Source organism: Mauremys reevesii, linkage group 4, assembly GCF_016161935.1.
Source record: "Mauremys reevesii isolate NIE-2019 linkage group 4, ASM1616193v1, whole genome shotgun sequence".
In the NCBI taxonomy this organism is placed as follows: domain Eukaryota; kingdom Metazoa; phylum Chordata; order Testudines; family Geoemydidae; genus Mauremys; species Mauremys reevesii.
Window position 1 is genome coordinate 45,629,904 of NC_052626.1, and position 27,499 is coordinate 45,657,402.

General features: G+C 44.4%; 1 long non-coding RNA gene across 1 annotated transcript; it reads left to right on the plus strand.

Annotated features, from left to right (window-relative positions):
- The first annotated feature begins 2,740 nt into the window (after nucleotides 1–2,740).
- On the plus strand, nucleotides 2,741–27,431 carry LOC120404713. The gene is made up of 3 exons (XR_005598130.1): nucleotides 2,741–2,855; nucleotides 3,350–3,399; nucleotides 26,739–27,431. It is a non-coding gene; the product is annotated as an uncharacterized LOC120404713 (long non-coding RNA).
- The last annotated feature ends 68 nt before the right edge of the window (nucleotides 27,432–27,499 follow it).

Here is a 27,499-nt window from a genome sequence, read left to right on the forward strand (position 1 = left end):
GTAGGATTGAGGCCCAAGTTTTCTCCCTGCCTTCTCCTGCCCTGCAAGGTGTTTCTATATTACTTGCCTGATGCTTTTTGGTGTTGAGCATTGTACCACTACACATTCCTTTATGGCCAAATTACACACATTTTTAGGGTTCAAAAATGCAGAGTACAAGACATTCAGATATGAATTTAGGCATGTTTTGGAAAGATGGCAGAATGTCACAGATCCTAAGTTAACCTTTTTGGATTATAATGAGACAAACGCCATCCAAAACACTTTTCTCTCTTATGTATGGATGGATCCAAATATAAAACTGGCCAATAAGACGCTTCATTTTATGAAATACTGGTGGGTACCTGCCTTCAAAAAAAGCATCTAGTTTCATTTCTCTCTAGCCTGACAAACAAGCAAGAAAGCACTTGCATCTTCAGTATTAAAGATAGTCTAATGCTCATGGTTCTATTTTAAAAATAAATGGCAGATTCAGATGTCTATTGTGTGAGATTTGTCATTTTTTAAATAAAAATGTTCTCAGTGTCTTATAAGTTCTATAATAAGCACATCTACCATTTCGTATCACGCTTATATTGATATACAGCTCTCTTGCTTTCTATTGAGTCTCAGATGTGATCACTTCAAAGAGTATCAGAACAAAAGCAGGATGGGGAAAAAAGTTCTCATTCCTTAATGCACAAATGTGTTGTGTTTCTCTTTTAAAGTTTCACAGTTTCAAGAGTCTTCAGCATGTTAATGAAACATCTGCACTACAGCTTCCTAAATAGGTTTCTTTATCATGCAGTGTCATTAGTTAAGGCTTTAAACGTTAATAGGTTGCTCATTTTTAGTTAAAAATGACATAAGCTGTTCTAACTAAATCAGTATAAACTACAGAGCTAATTGTGACAGATTATTTCTGTGGGGATCTGAGGGTACACACTCCATAAGAATTCATAACTACATTGCCTCCTAGCTTGGGCAAGCACTGCTCCCCCACAACTTCCACACCACTAGTTGAGGATGGAGAGATTCAGATTCCCCTTCCCACCTTTTCCAGTTTCAATCTATTTCAAGTACTAAATATAGGAAACTAGCAATAGGGTAAACCCCATGGGTTTATGGTGTACAGAAGCATCCTCCAGTTGGGATCCTTACCTGAATGTATACAAAGGTTCCACTAGGTACCATGACTGTTCCCATAAAATCAGCCTTAACCAATTAGGCCCTGGCTCCCTCCCACCCTATTGTGATCTTCTGCAAAGGGCAGGGGAAGCAGAGTCATCATTACTCTCTCCCCGCTTTGATGTGACTGGAGAAACCATTAGGCCTGGTTGCTTCTCTGGTGTATTTATGGGACATTTCTTCTTTTCTCTTGCCCCACCCCCAGCCCAAGCATTCCTACCTCCAGATCCTTTTTGTACTCTCTCTCCAAGCTTCAGTGCATTTCTGCTCCCCACCCCAGCTGTGGAATTTTTCTTTCCTATTCTCACATCTTTTCCTCCCCTCTATCATGTTGTTTTCCTCTCTCCTGTCACACCACACTCCCTCCACCTATGCCTGAGCTAAAATTTGCTGATACTTTTTTCTTGCTAGTGGGAACCAGCAGGGGAAGAAGTGGCATCAGTAGCAACTGACTTCTCCGTAGCATGCAAAGCAATGGCTTCTGGGTTAAATAAATAAACAATTGGAGATATACCAATCTCCTAGAACTGGAAGGGACCTTGAAAGGTCATCAAGTCCAGCTCCCTGCTTTCTCTAGCAGGACCAAGTACTGATTTTTGCCCCAGATCCCTAAGTGGCCCCCTCAAGGATTGAACTCACAACCCTGGGTTTAGCAGGCCAATGCTCAAATCACTGGGTTCCAGACAAGGGCAGGGAACTGCAATCAAGAGAATTTTTGTCCTAAGCTACTTGAGAAGAGGAGTGGTGGAGGGAGAAGAAAGAGAGGGAGACTTTGAACAATAGCCAAAAAACTAGGACAGTCTCACTCAAAATAGCAAGCATGCTGTCAATAGTGTTGCTCTATTGGCACTACTAACAGCTGCCTACAAGTAGTGCTAATCCATTTCAATGACTTTGGACCAGATCTTAAAAGGTATTTAGGAATCCAAGTCCCCTTGATTTCAGTGGGAGCTAGGCACCAAATATCTTTGAGGTCCTGGGCTTTTATGTTGTCATATTTACCCAGGACTCACTCATTTTCCATTTATGATCCTCTATATTTTTCCTGTGAATCAAGACAGTGGCCCACCAAGCAACAATTCCCAGTTCTTGGTACCTAATCTTCACGTGGCACTCTTCTTCCATGATCTGCTTGTGACCCTAAAGGCCCCTTGGCAAAGGGCCCCCAGTTCTTTGCAAACAATTCTCATCTCATACCTGACAAACTCACTACACCAAACACATTGCTTACGGGATATTGGCCAGAGGGTAACATGTAAGGTCTCTATTGAGCGTCTCCCACCAACATAGCGCTGTTCACACTGATGCTTCTGTTGGTGTAACTTAGGTCACTCAGGGAAGTGTTTTTCATACCCAAGCGACATAAGTTATACCGACAAAAGTGCTAGTGTAGACATAGCCTTAGAGACGGCTAGTTCATGCAGGAGGGCATTTCCACCCCACCTTGGTTAGCCAGTGAAGTAACAGAAGGTTCTATTGTCTACCTTTGCCCCATCATGGAACTTAAGCTATAGTGTAGTCATAGCCTAATACGGAGTGGGAAGAGGTACTTTGGATCCATTCACTGAGGCGACATCTGTTGAGCAGGGTGGTTTTCTATAGAAGATTGGATCCTGGTTCCTTTAAGGCAGCCAGATCTGCAACAGACTGAACTTTGAGGGGAAAACCTACTTTATTAGATGAGAAAGGTAACTATTAGTAAGGCTAGATCCTAGTTCACATCTGATGACTTTGTTTAGTTTTGTAACCATTTGGTTCCTTCAGTCTCTCTTGTTTCTAGCGGAATTTCTATTCTTTCTTAAATAAATCTCCTTTTGTTTCATTACAAGTGCTGTATGTTATATAGGAACAGTGGTTTAAGGTTAAACGTGGATACACTGCTCCTTTGGGAGCAGAGGATCTGAGACTCCTATGAGCAGCCAGTGTCAGGGGCTGGATATCACAGAAAAATGCTTCAAGGGGACTTGCATGTGCCTCTTGTTAACCTGCAAGGTAAAAACTGGTCTGGCAAAGCCCAGAGGAGAGCTCTTGAGTGGCTAAAAGTCTGGTAGTGTGAGGGAGCTAATACCACCAGCTTCCATAAGGAAAACTCCTTCAGGCTGGAGGCAAGGGGTAAAAGGTGACCCACAGAGCTGGGTAGCCCAATATTGTCCCAGTACTATAAGATTCTTTCACTTTGTAGATGCTGTCACGCAAGGAATTTCTTCATTTTGGAGTTTCCATTTCAGAAAGGTAGGGTTAAAAAAAAAAAAAGCAAGGTATTATTGCTAAACCAACTGAAATTGCATTTGTGACATCAAAATGGATTTTTTGAAGTAGTACACTGGATTGACAGAAAAGCAGCTGCACTGCAACAAATGAAAGTGGAAATTAATAAGAAACCAAGGTAAAAGAAAGACTATTGGTTTTGCACACCCACAGCAAATTGGCTGGATTTAGAAAAGCTCACTTTGATCTTTCCCAGACTAATTACTGCTCTGTGTTTGACTGTTTTGTGCATTAGTTGCCCTTCATAGAAAAATGAAACTACTGTAGTACACAGCTGTAATACAAATGAAAATGTGACATCCAATAAACAAAGCATGGCAAAGGTCATCCAGTACAATAACTGTATAATTCAACTTTAAAATGTCTTTTGTATACAAATAATGACACATTTAAGGTGGTTTTGAACAATGAACCAATATTAAATGGTGTGAGCATGGGTTTGAGAAAGAGTGAGAAAAACTGCATACAAGACTGATACATAGAGTTTTGTGACAAACATTTTTCAGACCTACTACACAATTGCAAGATTAAATTACCTTAAAAATGCATAAATATTTTGAATACTTAATCTATGAGGACTCTGGGAATATATCATCCTTACTATATGAAATCAAAGAACGGTAGTTCCATAGGTATACTTATTTTGGATTTCATAGGTCCATGGTATCCAAAGGATAAAGAAAAAACAATTGTAAACTGGTGAAGATCAGCTACTAGAAGAACCAAAATTAGTCTTTTAGTCAACAAGTATTCCTCCTCAAGGCTTTGGAGTATATCAGTTATAACAAGAGAAACAAAAATTGCTTTACATGAAAGCAAACTGAAAACTTCACCCATAATAACTGGGTACAAAGCCAGACCTTCACAAAAACCCTCCCACTCTATAGCTCAAGCGCCTGTTTTTACAATTTCCTGTAGTCCTTCTGAGAGTCTGATCGGGCATTCAGTCTCCACTCCTGCACACCTGTAACTCCTTGCTTGCTGAAAAATAAGCAGAGCTTTCGGACACTACAACCCCCAGCAAAGACAGTATCTGATCTGGAGACCAATGTTAAGGAGAGGAATCACACAGAAGTGACATTTCATTGTTAACTAAGGCCCTAATCATGCAAGCACTTAGACACATGAGTAGCTTTACACATGGGAGTAAAGTTTAGCTTGTGCATGTCTGCAAAATGTGGTTCTTATTTCCAATGGAGACTATCTTGTCTACCAAAAGAAAAACATTCCTACTTAAAGTTTGCTTGCAAAATTTGTCTTCATTCCACCAGCTACAGAGACACTAGTTGCCTTCATAAGGGAGGTGTTCTCCGGATTCTAACATTTTTTTATGATTGTTTACTATTCTGTATTACCATAGTGCCAAGAGGCTAAATATATTGATTTTTTAAAAGCTTGGGCTGCACATATTTATAATATAAGAATAACATAATATTTTCTTTTGCTGTGAACCCATAAAACCTAAAGCTGCCATAGACTGATGCTGTTAGCGCAGCATTAAACTCCTGATGTGGATTTGTTCTGTTATTCTCCACCATCCAAAAGTGTTATGGGCATTTGGGACCTTAGGCACCTTTGTATTCACACCCTACACACTACCTCAATCATAGTTGTACAAAATATACCTTGTGAGGTATCACATGAAAGCTAATAAAACTGTTTATTAATATCATTGTAAAATGCAGCTGTGCTAGCCTTTTATGTGAAGTTAAGAATTTCCTCTGTATGATGTTACTAGAACATCTTTAAGAGAAGACTACTTAGCCTAGGTAAAGGTGGTAAACAGGTCTATCCCAGACAAAGAAATGTGGATTTACCTCAATTTACAACAAAGCTATTGAGCTAAATTAGCTAGGGTTATCCTGCTCCTGACCTCGAGAGACAGAGAATTAACATGGCTCCTACGTCTGAGAGACACAGGAGACTGAATCCCCAGGAGGTCTTCCTGACTTGTATGACAAAAGCATTCCTTTGCGAATATAATAAATAGAGGCAGACTCCATCTTTATCCTTCACCTTAGAAGAACTTAATATCTTCTGAGAATGCACAGTGACTGGGGCCCGGGTCAACGAGACGGGGGGAAGCCAGTACAAATTACCAGGCCCCAGCAGTCCAGAAGGGGCTTTGTCAGCCCTGTTTAGCCAGTCCACCCTTGCTGAGGGGCCCGAAAGAATTTTTTCACCGGGGCCGAACCCGCTCTCGGTGGTCCTGATTGGGGCTGTGTATTGCAGAGAAACATCTCTGAGGAGCTTCAGGGCTGGCATTCACTAATTGTTACCTGCTAGGTGAAGTTTGGTCCAGGGAGCCTTGAGGAGTTTGCTGATGAAAAAGACAGACTGATGTGGCAGGGAGCTGACAGGCAGTCTAATTGCCTGCAAAATGTTCTGTTGCTGAAGCAGAGAGGTAACACAGTGGCTTGTAGCTCAGCAGCGTTTTATGGTACTTCACAGAAGGCATAAGGAGATGTGGCCTCAGCTTCAAACAGCTGACAAGCAAATTTTAGCTATGATATAATTCAAGGTAACAAAGTAAGGCGAGAGTGGGGTGAGGAGTGGCATAGGTTAGAGCAACACAGTCATGCAATTACATAAGCAGGAAGCACAGTCTGGTGGTTAAACACTGGATTAGGATTCAAAAGATAGATGCTCAATTTCCATTTCTGTGTAATCTTGGACAAGTCACATAAGGCCTGATTCTGCACCTGGCTCAATGCAGGTGCCAGGGTCCTCCCCACCTGGAGCTGGTTACAGGCTCAGGACCTCAATGTCTCTGTGCCTCAGCTCTCCAGGTGTAAAATACAGATATAATACTTCCTCTTCCCCCATCTTTTGTCCCTCTTGTCTAATTAGAGAGTAAGCTCTTCAGCGTGGGGAGAGACAGCCTCTTACCAGGTGTATGTACAGCACCCTGGCACAATGGGTCCTCAGTCCCAGTTAATACATGTGCACACATTGCTGGTTCTGTAATGCTGCGGTTTGTTCATGTATATAAAAATTAGGACATTTTAAAATAGTATCTATTATTTTTAAAACTCATTTAAGACAATCTTCTAATTCCTGGGTCCCAATTTTTGAATATATTTGTGGTGGAAAATACTGGGGCGCAGCAGGGCCCACAGAGCCAATGTGGAGGTACACGACCCTACCTGATGATTGTCTGGATCTGTGAGTTGGCCACATCCTTGTTCTAGATGGCCAAGCCCCAGCCCTGGTAGAATGATAATGTGGACAAATCTCCACAACTCCCTCAGAGATTTATTCCTCTTTATCCCCCTCTCATGGGTTTTAACTTTTACCATTGGATAGGAAAGGGGGTGGGCATGCATGAGGAAAATTGCAGCAAACAGGGCCCAAATTATCACATTTCTAGCTTGGTTTCCCTAACCAGTGTGGAGAGAATCCCCCTTACCTGCCTTATAACAGTGTTAAAATTCCATTTTACACTCTCCTTTAGGGGGTAGGTAAATAGTGTACAATAATTAATTCCTGCCATCTCTCTAGCTGCAACCATATTGCACCAGAGGGTATGGCCCCATGTTTATAAACTGACCATTAGCACTGCTACTTTATATAACAATGCTTAGCACTTTTATCTCCATTGTGTATATATAGATATATGTACCCCTAGACTGTACATTTTCTCATATTAGGTGTATTTGAAAGCCGTGTAAATAAAACCTTGTTTAGTTTACCCTATCATGTGTGGATCTCCATTCCTGTAAGCAATCTAAATGAAGACAATATGTTAGGCACACAGTTTTCTTAATGAACAGTGTCCCTTCTTTCTTGCAAAAAGAAATGAGCTCATTACTGTAGAGTGTTTTTTTTCCCCTCAACATGGAACAAATTCAAACTTTCCATACTGCAACCTGAGAAAAATCTTTGGAAACAGAAACTGGAGTTTTGTTTAGTGACTGAAGCTGTTTCCAATAAAACTGTCCTAACAATCCTATAAAATAATGAAAAATTCTTTCATGTGATATACAATCAATTATATACTAGCGGCTGAAAGGTTTTGGGGAACTCCAAATAGTTAATGCCCCATATTTTTACTTTTTATGGGACAAATTCTGCTTTAAATTAAATATCTAATTAGAGGGAAGCCATTCATAAATAACAACGTGCATTAAATTAGAATGGGATAATAAGAGTGCTAGATATATCACCTTGTTTCCATAAAGATTTCGGATTTGTTCATTTCAATCCTCCGGAAGTAATGGAAATGTGTTAATTTATTCAACTGCAATTAACATATCCTCACTTTCTTCTCCAACTGGATGTCAAAATTAAAGCTAATGTGTGCCTGAAAATTGAAAAGTGAATTTCATAAATATATATTTTTGAAAGGTTTTCTATAGGAACAAAATATTTCTCCCTCAGTGGTTTATAGATTATCTCCATCATATCAGATTTTTATCTTCTGGTAAGGAACTCCATTCCATTCTAGGCCAAAAAAAAAAAAAAGCACCTTAGGGTAAAATATTAAGTCTTTCAGGAAATCTCATAAAATTAACTCAACCAATAATGGAGCCTTAACTGTTCCAAAAATGGCATTTTATTCTCTAAAGTCTGGAGTTTGAAGAGTACTTTTAAATGGTTATAACACTGCAATCCCATTGTGTGAATATTAAAAGCACACACAAACACTTCCAAGTAGGAAAGAACATGGGGGATGGTCCTTGCACACCTTACTCGGGTGATTGAGCCCATGCAGGATCTGACCCATGACTACAAAATGTTTACCACCACAATGGAGTTTTTCATCCATGCCTTTCCATCAGGGCGGGTGCAAGGATGTTTTGTGCCCTAGGCGAAACTTCCACCTTGTGGCCCCTCCCCCAGCCCTGTGGCAGCTCTCTGCCCCCACTCTGCCCTAAGGCGCCCCCTTGCGGCAGCTCCCCACTCCCCCCACCCTGAGGCGCCCCCCCTGCAGCAGCTCTCCCCCTCCACGGCAGCTCCCCCCGGCCCGGTGAGCCATGAGGCAGCTCCCCACCTCAGCTCACTTCTGCTCCACCTCCTCCCCGAGCACACCGTCGCCGCTCCACTTCTCCCACCTCCCAGGCTTGCGGCACTAATCAGCAGAGGTGAGCTGGGGCAGGGAGTTCCCCTGCGTGACGCCCCCCCCTTACTTGCTGCAGGCGGCCCTCCCCGTGCCCCCTTGCCCCAGCTCCCTCCACCTAAATGCCGACGATGACTGGGGCGGCCGAAGATCCGGCTGCCGCGATTGCCGCCAAAGGACCCGAAATGCTGCCCCTCAAATACTAGTGCTCGCCTAATGGGTTGCACTGGCCCTGATTGCCATACAGTTTTAGTATTTTGAAAACCTCATACAGAATTTAAGGGATTACATACCACTAGATGCAAAAGAGTTTCATAACATATTGCAGGAATGGGAACCTGCACAGCAAGTTGCATTGTCGTTACCACTGTAAACAGTGCACTGCTTGTACATGGTATGGTCTTTATGCATAATTCCCAGCCTTTAGTTAGAAGAAAAAGCTAATGTAATTCAAAGTAATTTTCTCCTCTACAGCCAATCATAATACTTTTTTCACTATTCAGTTGTCATTACATGTAATAACCCATGCTCTGCTGGAGAAAATATAAATATATACCTGGGTTTTAAATTAAAGGCTTTTACTCCACAGTTTTCTAAGGTTCTCCTAAAGAACCTTTCCTCGTGAATGTGAGTTACGCACGAGTACCTCATTGTATAAAATGAGAATTAGTACTACATACCAAAACAAATGGGTCTCTTCCCCGCTGAGCTATCAAGTACATGACATGACAGGCAATTTAATTTAATTACTTATCAACCATCCCTTGCTGTCTCTGTTATACAAAGAAAGCCAATGCAGATGTAGTGCCATTATAAAAAATGAAAGTGTCTAGTAATTTAAATATCAGTAATTATTGTACCACGGTTTAATTTTTTTTAAAAGGCAATATTGCCAACTGTTATTCATATGTACGGTTTATATAAAGCCTGATTCTGATCTCACAGGGGATCAGAGGAATAAAATGATGTTTTGTTTAGAGGGGGATAAAGAGGAATAAAATGATGAAATACGGGAGTAGTTCACTGAAATCAATGGAGTTACAATAATGAAAAAGTGGTGTATCAGGACCACAGTAATTATAATGTACCCAGTGCATTATTGCACTGGTGTAATTTACACAGTCTTTAAGCCACATATCTGAGATGGGAATTGGGCTCTTATTCGAACATATATACTTAACCTTGCTGTAATGTTCCATTCAGATAATGGATAACACGAGCAGTAGGATTGTGCTTGCATATTCATTGTCAGAATATCTAAAACCTCTTCATATTAAAGCTGACAATGAAAGCATTAAGGCGGCAGTTGAGACCACTTTTGGAAGTAAGTCATTCATACTGCTTAGAAGATATTTCTTAGCAGAAATCCCACATTGTAGATCCTAATTTCCTATAGACATCCTGTATGAAAGGCAGTGTTAAAATTATGCCTCTGATAAGGTCTTTAACTGTAGTCAGATACAATATATTTATATATTTACAGAAATTGACTATGGAGAAAGTTAGTCACTTCTTTTAACTGAACAGAAATAAAGAAAACCATAAGCAGTATAGTGGGAAAAAATGTGAAATGACAAATGTGTATAGTCACTAGTGGTAAGATTAAAGCCTTTCCGTTTTTTTTAATTTATCTTTTATTTTCTCCAATTTGGAGTATAGAAAGGGTAATCTAATTCTATTATTTAAAAAAGTTGATGTGAACTTTGCTAACAACAATCAAAAAGTTTTCAAATTATTCTTACAAGAAATCGTAGTATTTCATGCTAAATGGTATCCACTTCAATACAAAGGTAATTTCTCACTCTCAAAAAAATAAAAATCTATATTCTGCACTCTTGCATTTCTCTTTAAAAAACTCAGACTAGACAGACAATTCGATCTCTGGACAGTTTTCTCTTAATCTTTTTACTTTTATACTCTGTTTCTAAAAGAAATACTTAGTTTTAACTAGATTGCAATTTTAGTCTAAAAGAGTTGGAACAGATTTTCTAGAATGAGTTAAAAAGTAGTCATTGAGAGTATTATCTGCAGATACTTTTAGAGATGCAACAGCAAGGAACAATTGGCTTTTTAAAGTGTATATTTTCTATATTAATTATTTTATTGAGCTCATTTTTCTTGCATGCATTTCTAAAGCACCCATTCTCATCTTAATGTCAAGCCACTCAATTTGATTGTTTTATTACAAACATTCTGAACACATTTTCTTCTGCGTACACATAAAGTAAAAATATTGTTATACGTGAATTTTAAATGTAATTCTTAAATATTATGCATTTTTCATTTATAGGAACAGGGCCAGCTCTACTGTTTTCGGCACGCTGCTTGTGGGGGCAGTCCGTGTGCTGTTAGGGCAGCACATGCGTTTCTGTGGCAGCGGCAATTCGGCGGCAGCTTCTGTCTTCAGCCGGAAGACAGAAGCTGCGCAGCCGCAGACAGCTGAACATAGAAGCTGCCACCGAATTGCCGCCACCGCGGAAACGCACGTGCCGCCCTAACGGCGCATGGACTGCTCCCGCCGTCCGCGGCGGCAATTCAGCATGCTGCTTGGGGGCAAAAAACACACAGACTGCCGCCCCTTGCAGATTGCCGCCCCAAGCACCTGCTTGGAATGCTGGTGCCTGGAGCCGGCCCTGTATAGGAAGTTGGGTTTAAAGCAAGTGGCCAATAAAATAAGAGAGGGTTAATTATCATATGATACGATGAATAAAATGAGTGAGCATATGACTAATAATTTTTGAAGTTACTAGCAAATCATTTCTGATATAAACATCCTTTGATTTCTGATCATATGATTAGGAAATTTTATACACAGAGACCATAATACGTTTATTTACTCTTCTGAAAATGACAAAGGCCCAGATTTTAAAGATATATGGGTGATGCCCTGAATGCTTAAGTCATTTTTGAAAATGGGATGTAGCCATCTAAATGATTTATGCCTTGGAATGCTGAGTAGAGCTAAATCTACAAAAGGACTTAAGCCTGGCCACTGTAGGCACCTAAATGCCTCAAAACCCTCATTCAGCTGCTGCTTAACTCAGCAGGTGCCTAAATTCCCCAGGCACATAAGTGTCTGCTGGTGGGCATGCATAAAACCGAGCTGCCTGATTCCCAAGCCCCAGTGAGATTAATCTGTCTCTCACCTGCAGGGCCCAATCCACTAGATGTGCTCTCTTATCTAGAAACCACAGCCTGATCCTGCAAACAATTTCACACACAAGTAATGATTAGTCCCATTGACTTCAAGATCAGGCCCAAAGATAGCAATTATTTAACTACAGCATCTACAATAAGTAGCAACAAGACATTGCTCCTGCCATGACAACAGCATAGGCAGATCTTTGTACTCACACCATGACCTGTTGACTTCAATGAGACACCACGTGGGTGCAGGGGTTCACGTGCAGGGCTCTCAGTACAGGATCAGGGACCAAGACAGCACTATTTAATTTACAGCATCCAAAGTACATGCGCTTGGCATGCTGGGGCCTGGAGCTGCCCCTGCCTGCCGCCTCACACTCCCCACTCCCCCATAAAACAAACCAGCACCATCACATTATTTGGCCTTACCTTTCTCCCTCAGATTTGAGGTACCATGCAGGATGACTGCCAGCATTCTTGATGCCTGTAGAAATAAGCTGCTTCCTCCTACCAGAGTGCTGGCCAATATGCCAATAAGTCCCCTTCATTCTTTTATTGTTCTGAACAGTCCCTTGCCGTCCCAACGTCATTTAAAAACCTTCCACAGGGAATCAGTCTCTATTAACCACATAAGTTTATTTTTATAGTTAGCACAGTAAATTTAAACTCCAAAATGTGCTGTTATTTATAAGATCCTAGAACAAGAGAGGCGGAAACTTGTCATACTCTTCCTCCAGTTATATGAGGTTTCATCCACCATTTTCTCAATGATCAGTTGGTTCCATTTCTGAGTGGCCTGGAAAAGAAAAAGATACAATCTGTTCTATAGTAACTTCCAGACTACTAAATACTAAGGAAACAGAAATAAGGTCAGCAAGGCAACAGCATTAATTTTTATATGTTAAGATGACAATTAGCACACAAAGAATTAGTACAGTGCATGAACAAGATACAGCGGAGAGAATGAAATACAGTGTTTGTGTGAGTCCTCTAGAGGTAAACTTTATTGTAAAATTTAATCTTATGCATGTCCTGTTAATGATTTTGGATCCAAAATAGTTTTCTTTTTAACATTTCCGTTCCCCCTTTTAAAAGACTCAGAGAGAAAAATCTTCAAATCAAGGACTAGAAAGCACTCCAACCTTCCTTCTTTCCCCCCACGTAAGGCTCCTTTAGAACATGACAGGCAGATTCTCATTGGTACAGCTGTATATGCTGCAATGAATCCACTGAGCCTAGGTCAGCAGAAGGTGGTGAGATGAATTGGCCAAGTAGTGCAACTGCTGCTTTTCTCTCTCCTAACTGGAAGGTGACAGGTCAGCATGGAGGAGAAGGTTCTGGGGCTGCTGAGAGGACAGCTCATGAATAGCCCATCAGGGAGGCAGGGTGTCTGGGGACCCTGGGGTTAGGGTGGCAGTTGATGGAGTGTTTATTGGGACTTAATTTGCCTAAATCATGACACATAGTGCTACCAAGGATTATAAGACTAAAGGAACTCCATGGGACCTGGGGGAGGAGGAGAAGGAGCACCAGCTGTGGATCCCATCAAGCCAGGCTTTAGGGTGGTCTGTATAATATCTTGACAGATACTGAGGTGCTAGGATGGCCATTATCAAGGCCAGACTGGCTGTCCAAGATGGGGTGATGAGCAGCAGTGTAGGCCCAGACAGGGAAATCCGTGCTGCTATGGAAACTGAACTAAAATTAAAAAACAAAACAAAACAAAAACAGGGAGGTCACAAAAAGTACTACACTTCCCCATCCCCCAGGCTCCCACATGCAAGATGCACTGTACTCAGGCAAATCTGCCTGCACTATGGAGACTATTCCTGGAGTTCTCTATGTCTGGGCCCATGCTTGCCAAGGTCACCTACATTCAGTGCTCCCAGCTGCTCTGCAGTCATATGAGTCACTCTTTGTTTCCTGTGGAATCACAACAGGGATGTGTTTGATAGAGGCCAGAACCACTACCTGCTCCTATATATTGTGGACTGAAAGTACTGCATGGCATCCTCCTGTATACCCCTTAGGAAGAACTTGGAAACCGCCTGTAATATTTTATGAATGTTTTCTCTCTTTGATTGTCATAGAATTGCTTCTGTATGGTTTGAAGGGAATAATTCAGGCATGAGCTGACCAGCATGTAGACTGGGAAGCAGACAAACACTTCTGACAGCCACCTATTCACCAATACTCAAAAGGACAATGCAGGTGTCAATTCCTTTGAATGGTTTCAGAGTAGCAGCCGCATTAGTCTGTATCCGCAAAAAGAACAGGCGTACTTGTGGCACCTTAGAGACTAACAAATTTATTTGAGCATAAGGTTTCGTGGGCTACAGCCCACTTCATCGGATGCATAGACTGGAACATACAGCAAGAAGATATTTATACATACAGAGAATATGAAGTATTCTTTGAAGTATCTGACGAAGTGGGTCTTCACTCACAAAAGCTTATGCTCCAATACATCTCTTAGTCTATAAGGTGCCACAGGACTCTGATGCTTTTTACAATTCCTTTGAAGTTTACCGGCTCCAGCCATTCTGAGGTATAGAGTCTGGCTGGTCCCCACTCACCTTCCAAGAGCCATACAAACTGGTTTTGACCAGGTTGAAGAGATCCAGAGAGACAAAAAAGCTTTGGGACTGATACACAGACAACTCCTGAAATCTCAGAAAAGAGAGAGAAGAGTCTGCTGGGAGCAGACCGAACCCCAGTTCCTGAGGTTGGGGTACTTGAGATAGATAGACCTACCTAAGCTTTGCGTAAAACACAGATATGTAGACTTTTGTGCTGAAAACCCTTTTCTTTTTGTGGTTTGATTCCTACTCTTAAGATTAAACAATACTTTGTTTTGAAAAGACTTTTATATCATTGCATTTACCTACTGGTCACAGCTCCCAGAAGGAAGTTTTACAGGGCAATTGGGCCTGTGAAGGCTCAGGATCCATCACGTGGAGGGATTACACTCAAAGATACTGACAGGGGGTCAAAGGTGCAGCTAGAGCTGAGAAACCCTTCAATGACATACCCAGCGTACAATCTAAATGAGTGAGTAGCTATGGCTCCCTGTAGCGAGTCGGTGTGGCTCCCCTCCTGCCCAGCAGAGGGCGCTCCCTCCCAGAAGCCCAGCTGGGCTGAGTCACCACTTCCTGTCCCCGCCCCCCGGAAGTCAAGGGGCGGGACAGGAAGTAGAAAAGGAGAACGCCAGACCTCAGTCAGGGGCCAGCCACTGCCGCGAGCAGACGTGCCGGCGGGAGCTCCGGACTGGGAACCCTCCAGGACCCGAGGCGGCGATCCGGATTGGCCCCGCTGCCCGTGGAGGAACCTGCGGAACTTCCCGGGATCGGAACCCGGGCAGCCGCCCGGACTTCCTTCCGCCCGAGGAGCCGCCGCCGCGCTTCCACCCTGCTGTTACCCGGAGGAGCCATCGGAGGCAGCGGACGGACTTCCAACAGGAGTTGCGGACCTGCCCCCAAGCCCTGGTCCCGGAGCCCATGCAGATGGACTGGCCCGACCTCCCGGCGACCGAGGAGCAGGTACCCACGGAGGGAGATGGACTGTAGCCGGGGATAGCCGACCTCGGTCAGGCTATAGGCACCTAGGTGCCCATGTTGGTGTGTTCGGTCAGGACCCCACTGACCAGCGGCCGTGCTAGCCGCTAATAGGGCCCCGGGCTGGGACACAGTGGAGTGGGTGGGCCTGTGTCCCCTGCCACCCCACTCGCGGGTGGCAGTCTCCCCTCACCCCAGAGCAGACAGCGCCTGCACTAATTTGAGCGATTGTTATTGCTCAGCTCCTGCCACCAGGACCTGAGCCCTGTAAACTGCTGCCTGCCCAGCCCCTGCTCCAGAGGGCCTGGGCCTTGCTGCCTGCCCAGCCCCTGCTCCAGAGGGCCTGGGCCTATTTGTACTGCTGCCTGCCCAGCCCCTGCTCCAGAGGGCCTGGGCCTATTTGCTGCCTGCCCAGCCCCTGCTCCAGAGGGCCTGGGCCTTGCTGCCTGCCCAGCCCCCTGCTCCAGAGGGCCTGGGCCTATTTGTACTGCTGCCTGCCCAGCCCCCTGCTCCAGAGGGCCTGGGCCGATAAGCTGAACTGCTGCTCAGCCCTGCCTAAGGGGCCGAGCCTTGCCTCTTGTTGCTGCCCCGCCCTGGACTAGGGCCGGGGTTTATAGACTCGAACTGCTGCTCAGCCCGGTCTGAGGGTCTGAGTCCTGTGTTGGTTGCTGCCCGCCCTGAGCTAGGGCTTGGGCTTATAGACTGGAACTGCTGTTGCCCCGCCCTGACTGTGGGCCTGGGCTTCCACTAACTGACTGGGTGCCTTGTGTTCAGCCCCTACCTGAGGGTCTGAACCTGTGAACCTTCTAATTGAGACTGATTGCTGTTACCCAAGCCCCTGCCCCAGAGGGCCTGGGCTTGTAGACTGATTGCTGTTACCCAAGCCCCTGCCCCAGAGGGCCTGGGCTTGTAGACTGATTGCTGTTACCCAAGCCCCTGTTCCAGAGGGCCTGGGGTTTATAGAGACTGATTGCTGTCACCCAAGCTCCTGCTCCAGAGGGCCTGGGGTTTATTGAGACTGATTGCTGTTACCCAAGCCCCTGCCCCAGAGGGCCTGGGCTTGTAGACTGATTGCTGTTACCCAAGCCCCTGTTCCAGAGGGCCTGGGGTTTATTGAGACTGATTGCTGTCACCCAGCCCCCTGCTCCAGAGGGCCTGGGCTCCTATTGAACTGTGGTTATCCAGCCCCCCTGTTCCAGAGGGCCTGGCCCTGTTGAGGCTGACTGTCGCCCAGCCCCCTGCTCCAGAGGGCCTGGGCCTACCTCGAACTATTGTTATTCAGCCCCGCCCCCTGATCCAGAGGGCCTGAGAACAGGAGGTGTTGTCTTGCCGTCTGAAGTCTTGCTGTCCCACCAGTTAGAGGGGACAAGAAGCGAGTCGGTGTGGCTCCCCTCCCGCCAGCCGGAGAGTTGAGCCCCGACCAACAGCTTACACTCCCCTAACCTGGGGTGCTCTTTACACTGTTTTGCTGCTGTAGCCTCCAGTCAGGAGTGCTCACAAACAGCCTCCAGCACATAAGTCACTCCCAGCTTGGTCTGTGTGTATCTGCCACCTGCCAAATCCTCTATAAAATAAATAATTACCACCATCTATATGGAGCTGTAGTGATGAGTGTGTTGCCTCCCTGCCACATAAGTAAGTTAGTGACAACATTAAAGGAGGTCACAATTAGAACGTACTTTTTATATTTTTAATCAGTACAGATTAAACCAACATTAAAAAAATTACATTTCTTAGGGAAACTGTAAAACTTCAGGTATCAAATGTGGTTGGACTCAGAATTAGAAATAATTCTCCTTCCTGATATGAGCATAGGTGAACCTGTGGCTTCTGAGTCCTCAAGTGAAGCAACAAGATAGAACTCCAGCATGCAGAGAACAGAAATAGACCTGTGCACCTTAGAAGGTTCCTTAGGTAGCCCAGCAGAGGAAACTCACAACTAATTAGACTGCCCAAACACCGACTGAGCCACTGCCAACCCAACTGGCTAGGCTCTGATTTGGAATTATTTGAATCTGCCCACGAAGGTTCAACTCTGACCCCTCCAGTCATGAGCTGTAGCTTGGGCTCAAGATCACAAGCACTGTCACTGGGTTCACACCAAGGAGTGAATCCAGAAGGAAGCCTTGGAAAGCAAATAATATTGGCAAGATTTGGTCTAAGTTATTTATCATATTTTGCTTATCAAGTTACTTGCTTCCAAATGCTTTCCCGCAGAGTGTACTATTTTGTTCCAGCAGTAAAATATCTTGCATTATACATATACCTTAACTAACAAATAGTGCTATATGCCTGCATAAAAAGGCATGCTACAAATTAATCTAGTGCGCTACTCAGCCATCTCAAAATGTTGGATCTTTGTGCCCAAAGTATGAGCAGACCAGACCAGCTAACAAAGGACAACATTATCTCCATTTGCAGCCTTTACAGTAAAGCAGCATTTACTTCCAGAATAGGCCCTAGAGGAAGTCCCTTAACTAAGTGGAAGAACGGAGGAAGGGACTTCTCTAATTTATGGCACCTTTCATTCAAGGCCCTTAGTGCACTTTACAAACAATGAATTTATCCTCAAAATTCCCCCCCATGAATTAGGGAAAACTGAGAGCCCAAGATGTTAAGCAAGTTACTCAAGATCACATAGGAAGTTTATGGCACAGCTAGGACTAGGTGACACTGACCAAGTGTCTACTTGGTCAGTGTCACCTAGTCCTCTGCCTTAACCACAAGACTATCCTTCCACCCATGAAGTATCTCCAAATGATTATCATCAAATGCAGTCATAACCAACTGTAGTCCATTGGGGGGAAATGGCCCCTCCCTCTCTGGGTCTGTGGGTGGCCAATCCACCTCACTAAGTCTCTGGGAGGTCGCCTGGCATGGGGAATCAGCGAGGTGATGGGAGACGTGAGCATGGGTCTGTGATCGGGTGTTCAGTCTTGGGTCCGGGTTGGCGCAGGGCCCATGGTCTGGGTTCCTGGACTGATAGGGATCTCTGAAGCCAGGAAGTCTTCCATCAAGGTGACCACCGAATTCAAGGTCATCAGGTGGTGGCGGAGTACCCAAGCCCTACCATGGGGTGGGAGCACCTGGATGAACTGCTCTAGGGCAACCTGTTCAGCGAGTTCACTCGCCAAGCATTGCTCGGTAAGAAGCTATCGCCAGCAGAGGTCTTTAATTTTCTGGGCTACGATGTGGGTCTGGGCACCCAGCAGGTAGGTCGTCATCCGGAACTGCCAACTGAAAGTCTCTGGCATGATGTCGAGGGCATCTAAAATGGCTGACTTCACCCACCCATAATCTTGCGCCTCATCCAGAGGAAGCCCCCAATAGGTTGTCTGTGCAGTCCAAGTCAAGTAGGGGGCCAGGAGAGTGGCCCAATGCTCTTGGGGCCATCCCACCACTACCGCTCTCCACTCAAAGGTGACAAGGAACACCTCAGGGTTGTCCTTGGGTCCTATTTTGGAGAGTCTTATGACACTGAGGGAGCGGGGAGATTCCCTGTGGCCCCAGCTGTGGCCAGACTGGGTCCAGGCAGCAGGGTTGCGAGTTGCTGGAGCGACCGTTGCTGTTGCTTTCAGTGCTGGGCTCCCAGCTTCCAGAGTAACTTCTGCTGCTGGGCCCCCAGCTGCTGCACCAGTTGCTGCTGCTTCTGCTGCTGGCTCTCAGCCAGATATTTAATGAGCTTCTCAAACTCCATTTTTTTCCCCCTCTCTCTCTTCCCCCCGCCCACTTCTTTTAGGGTTCCCTACGGTGGGCTGCTGGAGTCAGGCCGATGTCCACATTCTCCACCAAGTGTAGTCCACTGGGGAGAATGGTCCCTCTCCCTCTGAGTCTATGGGCAGCCAATCTGCCTCACTACATCTCTGGGAGGTTGCCTGGCATGGGGAATCAGCAGGGTGACGTGAGAGTGGGTCTGTGATCTGGGATGAATGACAAACACTGTTACAGATCCCAGCCCCTGATCAGGATGGGGTATCAAAGAGTTTCTGCCTCAGGCCTGCACCCAGGCTGAGCAGCAAACAGTGGGGCCTCCTAGCTCTAGTTGAGGGCCGACAAGCACAGGATTCTTGCCTAAGGTGGGGGGAGAATGCAAACCACAGATTGGGGTGGCAGGGTGGATGCCGGCCCACCCACTCCACTGCATCCCGGAATGATCTGCCACTGGGTCAGCAGGGATCCTGACTGCAGCACGCTGACTCACTTGCTGGCAGCATTGCAGCCAGGCAGGGGTCGGCTACCCCTGGGCCACTTCCCAACTCCCCCTCAGGGTGTACCTGGCTTTGTAGAGGGTCATCCTGGTTGTCAGGGAAGAGGGCTTCTGTCAGGGCTTGTAGCGCCTCTGTGTTTGGGTCTGTAAATGGCCCTGGTGGTCCTGGCCAGTCCTCAGCTTCCTCAGGGTCTGCAGCATCCTCCCAGCTCAAGAGCTTGCAGGAGCTATCTGACTCCTCTGGCAGCTGGGCCCCAACTCAGTTCTCCAGTCTGCCTTTTGTACTTCCTAGCTCCGCCCACCCAGGTTCAGTGAGGGGCCCCTCCCTCACCACGTCTGTGGGCGGCCAATCCACCTCACTACACCAACTGTCTCATTAATTATATTTTGGGGGAGTAGGGAGAAGCCAAGTTAATATCAGAGATAATGGGAATAGTCTAATGCCAGATTCCAGGAGATACTACTTGCTATCGAGGCTCCCTTCACCCAGTAAAAATATAAATGCACTGTCTGGTTAGTCGTCTATAATAAAACCCTTCATGTACCACAGACAAAAAGTGAATACCCATATCTTGCACCCTGCTTGACTAACTAGTCATATCTTTGTTCTATGTTAATCCAAACAATACCAAGCTATTTATATATTGTTAGGGCTGAAAGGACGGAAACAAATAAAGACCATTATTTAAAATGAGAAACAGCTGTCTCTAGGTTGTATCAGAGATTTTCATTATAGTCCCCAGTTCTGATGAAGCGTGACTTAAAAGTGGTTCATCTAAAGGCATGTTGGAAATTCCTGATTTTATTGCCAAATTACAGGAACACTTAGTCACATCTCAAATTTTTTTTAAATGAAACATTTCCTGGGAAAATTAAAAAACACATAAATACAAATATGTTTGGAGGAAGGGGATGCTTCATGAATGTATCAAATGAACAAGCAGCAAGATATGCTGTAAAAGTGGTGCAACCTGGTTAAAAAATAAAGATAGTTAAAGAATCAAGAATATTTTTACTTATATAGCACCTTTCATCATAGCATCTCAATCTTCTTCAGACTTGAGCTACCTCTGCAAGAAATGAAACTGTTGAAAGAAAGGCATGATTTGTTTTAAATTTTACTATTCAGATAGCATAGACTATATATATATATATATATAAATAGTCTCATCACTGGATTAGTAAATACAGCTAAAGCCATATTTTGCGTACTTTTCTTGTGCAAGTAATCCCACTATCTGTGTGAATTAGGGGAGCAGGATTTGGTCTGTGATCTGAATATCATGTTATCACATTGTTTCTTAACCTCATCTTGAATGTTGGGTTACTTTGCATTTAACTGAGCTATAACCTTGTGATATGCGAGCATAACTGTGTTGAAAATATATTGCATATAATCATATTGTACTAGCTGTCTATCTTAAGGTACATCTACACGCCACTCTTCTTTCGGTGGTATGTAGAGTAAGTACGTGTTCTACATGCCACGGCCAGTAATGTGTAGTGTAGACATAGCCTTAGTCACTTATATGGCTCCCATTACCATAGTATCTGGGTACCTCACAATTTAATATATTTATACTAACAAAACTCCTATGAGGTAGAGAAGTGGGGCTTTTTCTTATATAGGCTCCTATTAACCCCCCACCCCACACTCCTCTGTCCCGATTTTTCACACTTGCTGTCTGGTCATCCTACTGCTAGGATATTTTACAATTGATTTCAATGGGAGAAATATTGTACCCTATCATAGCTACCCAATTTGGTAGTTGAGTATGTACACGCACACACACACATTTTATTTATTGTATATATAATATGTATGAATTTAAAAAATTAAAAGAAAGTTCAGTTTTGGGATACTTTTATACTGTTTTTCCACATTTCTTAACTTTCATTTAAAGTTCCCTTCTGGTGAAAATTGAAAACATACAGTTCCTTTAAAAGCTGTCTTGTTTTTAGTAAACAGTGATTGTGAGAAATTTCTCTTCTCTCTCATACACCTGGAGTCTGCATTATAGTCAGCAAATTCAGAATTGAAATTCTCACCAGGCATCTGATCCTGTATGTAGGTTCAAGAAGAGACTATGTCAATGTTTGCTTAGTTCTTACCTTAATATTTATTCCAGCTAACCTTGGGAAAAGGGACACAAAATAATCAAGACAAATTATGTCATTTATATTCTCCCTGCTTCATTTTACAGTCAAGTAGATCCAAACAATGAAGCATAAATGGTTTATTATAGTCTTCATTGCCACTGTCAGGACCTGATAAAAAAGGAAAAGGTTTGTATGTATATTTTTTGTGCTGTATCTCTCAGCATCTGGAACACAGATTAAAGTATCATATTTTACTAATGGTTATCAAGGCTTAGTTACTTCTGAGGCAACATATTCAACGCACAGGGCTGATTCTAGAGGCATGCGAGGAGGGCAATCACTTTCAGGGGGTGCTGGACTGCAGGGTCACTTGACTTTTTTATTTTTTTGGACTTGGTCACAGGAAGGTGGGGACTGGAAACATCTTCCAGCCTGGCCAGCAAAACAGCTAAGGCCACCCCCAGATACATATATAACACACTACAAAGAACATGTAATTCTTTAAAGGTAGAAAGTGATAATCCCTATTCTTATCATTGTGTATGTACCATTTTCTCTGAGACAGATTCATTCCTGTACTGACAAAAGTAGCAGACTCAGGAAAGAGGGGTAGCAGCTTGCAGGGACAATATTTAGGAGTAGCAGAGGGCACCAGCCCCACCCCCAAATTATGTACCACAACAGAGCAGGGGTGCCATTTCAGATTTTGGTAGGGGTACCTCCCTGCCCTCCCTAAATGACACCCCGGCAGGCCAGCTCCACAGCACAGCATGTCAAGCTCAAGCTGCCAGACTCTGTACCCCTTCTCCAGGGAGCAGCACCAGCAGGAGCTGCGCTTCACAGCTGGGGAGCTGATCACAGTGCTGCAGATGCCGGATGGTGTCTGGTGGGAAGGGAAGAAGGAGCTACGTGCAGCTGCTCGAAATAGGAGACTGGCCGCACTGTGTGCCTGGGACACAAAGGAGGAGTGCAAAGGGCTAGGGCCACGAGGGAGTGCCGGGGTTAGGGAAGAAGGCGCACAGGAGAGGTTGGTGAGAAGGGGTGCAGGAGGGGAGTGCAGAGGCTAGGGGAGAAGGGGATACATGAGCGTCAGCATAAGCACTAGGAGGATAAGGGGTGCACAAGTGGGACTATGTGATGGAGCATATATGAAACATGCTAGGCTGTACGGATCTGTGCCATAAGTGACTGCTTGGGTGGTTAGCTCAAAACGGAGCTGTTGCATTCCCCAGACCCACTGTCTGGCCATGCGCCACTGGCTCTGCTCACGCTCCCTAACCTACGTGCAGGGCTGAGGCCTGGCAGAGCACTGCCACCAGCCTGGGGCCTGGCCCTTCCCAGCACTGGGGGAGAGAGGGCACCTGGGGATAAGGCTCTCATTAAAGTTGCTAATCACCAGTTGTACCCACTAGAGGGTGTTTGCAATTTGAACAGACTCCTGCCTGGCCAAGGTTTCTCTGAGGACAAGCCAGGAGGCTGAACTGCACAGCCGTGGCTCTTGGGAGGCCTGGCTGAACACTGCATTGACACACACCCATGGGGCACTGCTCAGATCACTTACAGAGTCAGTGCCATCATGGAGCCCTTGCCACACACAGGGCTGACCTCTGCCCTTGCTTTAACCCTGAAACAACTACACAGCAGGGCAAGGAGGAAAGGCCTCCTAGATCTCCTAGAATTGGGAAGCCCCAGGCTGGAATTCCAGCTGAGGGGTCTGGAGACTCAAGTTTTCCATAGCTGCTGATGAAATGATGGCTCCTGTCACTCACACACGGATTTCAAATTACAGTGGCCAGCTTTTACTTGACCTTGTTCTATTCTGTAACAATCTTTTCATTGCACTGAACAGCTCACTGGGCACTGGGGTGGCAAAGGAGTAACTCAGGGAGGTACTGCTCTGTTGTGACAGTTCCATAGTCAGTTGTGCCACACACCACAGCCTTGGAGAGCTTCACAGCGCCTATACAGCCTCTTACTGCAAAACACATTAAGAACTAAAGAAAATCAAACATTTAAAACTCATAATCTAGTTGATTTTTGAAATGTAGGCTCAGAAGCACCATATATACATTTTTTTAAAAAAGAATAATGGTGCACAAGTATATTCAATATTTCCTTCTGGTTCCAGAATATGTCTGAAATTGAGAAGAAAGGAGAACTCATGCACCAGACAATATCCTGACACAGCAATACACAAATGATCATGTCTTCATTAGAACAATCAGAAACATACCTCTCAAATTCTAGAAACTGTGAGAATCAGTTGAAAACAAGAAGGGCAATTCTGAACTGGATCCAGAAATGAATGGAGGAGACAGCATAGGTGCCATAGGGATGGCAGGCAGCCACACTGGGGAAGAGAAAGCCTGCACCATTCTGCACATGCTGGGGCCTATGAAGCTGGGACTAGAAGGGGCACTGAGAAAAGCAGTACTCAAGATGAAGGCATAGATGAGATTTGCAGCAAAAATTTGATCATTTTCTGTGGGTAAGGAGCCCCAGGAAGTCCCCGTTTTGCCCAAAAATGAAATAAATTTTACCCTCTCCTATGAAGGCCTAGAAGGAGTCATCTAGGGCTCCCTCATGGGAGCAGCAGGGGGAAGGCACCATGAAGGGTGCATTAGAGGTGTCAAAAAATACGTACATTTGAGTATTATCAGGGTAGAGCTGGTAAGGTAGAAGAGAAAAATGTCAGGCCTCTATTCTTTATTATTTTTTCCTTGGTTTATACAAACTACCATGTCTATCCTGATGATTTTCAGTACTTAGGGACTCCATGGTATTGGTGCAAAGGAGCACCAGAAGAAAACACTATTAGTACTTGAATTGCAGGATGATTATCAAATAATTGTGGCTGAGTTGCAGACAAGACATGGAAAATCGTGGAAAAGTAATAATGGACCTTTATTAATTGCAGTAATTTGGAAAAGCCAGAGAAGACCTATTTGTTTAAGAAAAATTTGCTGGAACAATATAAACACAAGTATTGTGTTATGTCTGCTAATATTTTGGATAACCAGACATTTTGCTTCACCTATATTGTAATAATTAATGTGCAGGGCTGGCTGCAGGAGCCCCAGCCACCAGCGGCTGACAGCAGGAGCCCCAGCCATGGCAGGGTTCCCACTCTCAGCCCCCAGCGGCTGACAGCCCCCTGGCTGACAAGATTGCAGTGGTAACCTAATATTGCAGGATCTGCAATTTCCACGGTATCACAAATTAAGTAGGGCCTTAACTATTAGATATTTATGAGTGGAAAAGTAGCAGGAGGGGACCACAGATTCCTGCACAGATATGGAGATGATCCTGAAGGATGGAGCATGCCACAGAATCAAAGGCAACTATGTCAAAGAGATAAAAAGGGGTGGGGAAAGATGTGGCCATCATCAGAAAGGGGGAGATTATTATATACATAGAAGTGGGATGGCCATGCTATTGGCCAATAACTGCACTGATTGAAATTTTCTATTAAAAGCAGTCACCACTCTGCACAATTGTGTGAGAAATGACTAAAGAGATGGGGGAAGGCAACCTCTACAAGCAATTTGCTAAGAAGGGGAAGGTTAAATATGGTCTGGTAGTATGAAAGAGAATCAAGAAAAGAGTGGCCAGTACTAGGTTTTAGAGAGTTGTAGAAGGTACCAAAGGTCAAGGAATTTAATATAATGGTGGTAACGTAATGAAAAAGTGTGCAGAAATAGGACCTTGACAGCAGCAAATGGCTTTTATTGAACTTACATTCCATAACTTATTGGTTCCCTTCAGCATTCAAATAACTAGTGCTTGCAAAAGAAAATTAGGAATTGCTAGTGGTCTTCATCCAGGTTTGCTATTTCATAGACCTCTGTTGCATACTGTAAGAGCGTAGCACAAAAAATGCCATTCATTATGGAAGAGGGTAGGCCATTTGTGACACTTGTCCATTATCGTGAGCTAATACACAAGCGTTCTCATGATAGCATTGAATTTGTTACTTGTAATGAAAGAAATGCTTCTTGTTACCTGTTAGCATGGTGAAATTTTACACTGGGGAAAATGCAATCACATCAGAGAGGAAAACTACTGAGTTTCACCACTCTGCATGATATACATTAGTAGTAAGATTAATCACTCAGATTGGCAGGAGCTAGATTCTGAAAGCTAATTAGCTTCCTGCAAGAATAATAAATGTGTATGTGTATGTTATGTGGCATTAATGCAAAGGTGCAGAAACTTCCAAATGAATGGACAGAACAAGTGATCCATCTGGCTGTGAAGTCCCTGATTGCAGAACATCCTAGCTGACGGCCCAGGAGTGCACAGAGGCTAATGATAGAACTATGCAATTTATTTTCTCTCACACACACCCAAATTCCTATTTGCTCCCATGGGACTCCTCCCTCTCCCTTTATTTGCTCCAATGTTATCTACTCTCTGTCCTGGCAGGGCCCCTAATGTAGCAGTGTGACCTGGTGGAAACAGCCAGAAGTCACACCAAAGGTCAAAACCAGAGAGAGTCTGTGACACTTTGTACTTGAAGATAGCACCCTAGGAACCTATAGTCACCAGTCATATGATATGTTTTCTACAATGCATGCCCCTTGTGAGGTATAATTTTAAAAGGTTTGATCTATTGAACCCTAATACCACATTGAATTGTAGGTACTATCATTGTATGGGAAGTTATGAATTATTGCTATAGGTTTGTTCCTGAAATATATTGTGAAGAGGGGAACGCTCATAGCTAACCTTTCAGTAGCAACAAGGATCAGTAACTTAGAAGATAGACTTACATGAGGACCAGCCAGACGAATGTTGATGGCCCATCAAGAAAAATCCACTATCCCATAGACTCCTCAGAGAAAGCACGTATGCAGAAAGGGCTCACTAAACCCATGTCACAACAAGGATCTTTCTAGCAAATGGAAGAATGCAGAAAAAAGGGACAGTGACATCATCACTTGGCCTCTCTCCTTCCCCATCTCAACACCTAGATCATCATCTGGAAGACAAAGATTTTGAACTGGGCAGATTGGTCCCAGGCTGAACAGGAATTCAGTCTGTGTATTAGGAACTGTGAGCTGCCTGTAACATCTATTAGGATGAGAAAGAGCTTGATTCCAATCTTGCTTAGTCTGTAGAATTTAGACTGCCAATTTATTTTTATTTCTTATATGACCAACTTTGATATCTATGCCTGCTACTTATAATCACTTAAAATCTCTTTCGGTAGTTAATAAATCTGTTTTATATTTTACAGGGATTTGGAGCAATCAAATTTTTGAAGTGCTCCTCTGCGGCTCCACTCCAGCTCCAAGCAAAAACCTACTGGTCCGTGCTCTTGCTCCGGGCTCCACTCCAAAGCCCTGATATTTTACCTAAAACAGTGTGGTTTTGGTTGAAGTGCTTGAGGAATCTCGGCTCAAGTTAACAAGGGCTGTTGCATGTCCACTACCCTTTGTTGGCGTGGCAAACTAATTAATGAGCGTGTACTGTCCAAGGGAGTCTTGAGCAGCCTAAGACAGCATATTTCTGGGATTCAAAGCTGGTGCCTCTCTCTGTATAATTCATGAGTGACTTGAAGAGCCCTTATGTAATTTAGTGGTGGGTGGGGCTCCACATATTGATGGCTGAGCGATCACATCGCCTGGAGGGGTTTTTGCTGCTTGTCACTGGCCTAGCCTTGTGAGAGACAGCCCAGGCTGGAGAGTTAAAGGGGGACAGTGGTCCCACCCTTCCAGCTCATACCCCAGGATTCCATCTCAGAGTCCAAAGCCCCATGAAGAGTCAAGTGATAATCAAAGCCAGGGGCAGCATCACCAAAGGTCAAGCTGGAGTCAGTAACTGGAGTTAGGGCGAGGAACAGGGTGTGATAGCAGGAACAAGACCCAAGCAATGAGGCAGGAACTTGGTTTCAGGAGCCCTGTCAGCAATAGCAACCAGTTGCTTAGATCAGCCATTCTCAACCAGGAGTCAGCAGCCCCCCCTCCCCCACCCCCCCCCAGGGGCCATGAGCCAGTT